Source organism: Saccopteryx bilineata, chromosome 6 (assembly GCF_036850765.1).
Source record: "Saccopteryx bilineata isolate mSacBil1 chromosome 6, mSacBil1_pri_phased_curated, whole genome shotgun sequence".
In the NCBI taxonomy this organism is placed as follows: Eukaryota; Metazoa; Chordata; class Mammalia; order Chiroptera; family Emballonuridae; genus Saccopteryx; species Saccopteryx bilineata.
Window position 1 is genome coordinate 202,966,962 of NC_089495.1, and position 1,898 is coordinate 202,968,859.

Below are 1,898 nucleotides of genomic sequence, written 5' to 3' on the forward strand. Positions count from 1 at the left end.
GAAGAAAAAAAGGCATCCAAATCCAAAAGGAAGAAGTGAAACTGTCACTATTTGCTGACATTATATATAAAACCCTAAAGACTCCACCAAAAAACTTAATACACTAATAACACACTATCTCTCTCTTTTTTTTTTTTTTTTTGTATTTTTCTGAAGTTGGAAACGGGGAGGCAGTCAGACAGACTCCCGCATGCGCCCAACCAGGATCCACCCAGCATGCCCACCAGGGGGCGATGCTCTGCCCATCTGGGGCATTACTCTGTTGCGACCAGAGCCATTCTAGCGCCTGAGACAGAGGCCATGGAGCCATCCTCAGCACCTGGGCTATCTTTTGCTCCAATGGAGCCTCGGCTGCGGGAGGGGAACAGAGAGACAGAAAGGAAAGAGAGGAGGAGGGGTGAAGAAGCAGATGGGCGCTTCTCCTGTGTGCCCTGGCCGGGAATTGAACCCGGGACTCCTGCACGCCAGGCTGACGCTCTACCACTGAGCCAAATTAACACACTATCTGAAAGAAGAAAACAATTCCATTTGAAATTGCATTAAGCCCAAGCTGGGTGACTCAGTTGGTTAGTGTGTGTCCTGATACGCCAAGGTTGTGGGTTTGATCCCCAGTCAGGGCACATACAAGAATCAACCAATGAATGCATAAATAAGTAGAACAACAAATCAAGAATTTGTTTCTCTCTCTTCAATAAATAAATAAATTTAAAAATGTTTAAATAAAATTTCATTGAAAATATTAAATACCTAGGAATAAATTTAACAAAGTAGGTGAAAGATCTGTACACTGAAAATTACAAGACATTAAAGAAATAAAGACACAAACAAATGAAAAGCTAGTCCGTGCTCATGGAATGGAAGAATATCGTTAAAATGTCCATACTACCCAAAACAATCTACAAATTCAATGCAACCCCTATTAAAATTCCAGTGGCATTTTTCACATAAATAGAACCAAAACATCTAAAATTTGTGTGAAACCACAAAAGACCCCAAGAAGCCAAAGCAGTCTTGAGAAAGAAGAACAGAGCTGGAGAGATCATGCCCCCTGATTTCAAACTGTATCACAGCAATAAATCAAGCCGAAAAATATATGCTCCGCTTCACGCCAACCTTAGACCAAAGTTTAAGCAGAATAGCAGAGCTATTGGCTAAACAACCAAAAAGAACAAAACAAACAAAAAACTCTATCACAAAGCTTTAGTAATCAAAGCAGCATGGTATGGGCATTAACACACACACATACATCAGTGCAACAGAAATAAATCAGAGCTGGAAATAAACCCATGCACATATGGTCAATTAATTTATGACAAAAGAGCCAAGAATAAACAATGGAGAAAGGACAGTTTCTTTTTCTTTTTTTTTTTTTTTGTATTTTTCTGAAGCTGGAAACGGGGAGAGACAATCAGACAGACTCCCACATGCGCCCGACCTGGATCCACCTGGCATGCCCACCAGGGGGCGAAGCTCTGCCCACCAGGGGGCGATGCTCTGACCCTGGGCATCGCTCTGTTGCGACCAGAGCCATTCTAGCACCTGAGGCAGAGGCCAAGGAGCCATCCCCAGCGCCCGGGCCATCTTTGCTCCAATGGAGCCTCGGCTGCGGGAGGGGAAGAGAGAGACAGAGAGGAAGGAGAGAGGGAGGGGTGGAGAAGCAGATGGCGCTTCTCCTGTGTGCCCTGGCCAGGAATTGAACCCGGGACTCCTGCACACCAGGCCGACGCTCTACCACTGAGCCAACCAGCCAGGGCTGAGAAAGGACAGTTTCTTCAGTAAATGGTGATGGGGAGAACTGCAAAAGAATGACACAAAACCAACTCAAACCAGATTAAAGACTTGAATGTAAGACCTGAAACCATAAAGCTCCCAGAAGAAAATATAGGCAGTAACCTCCT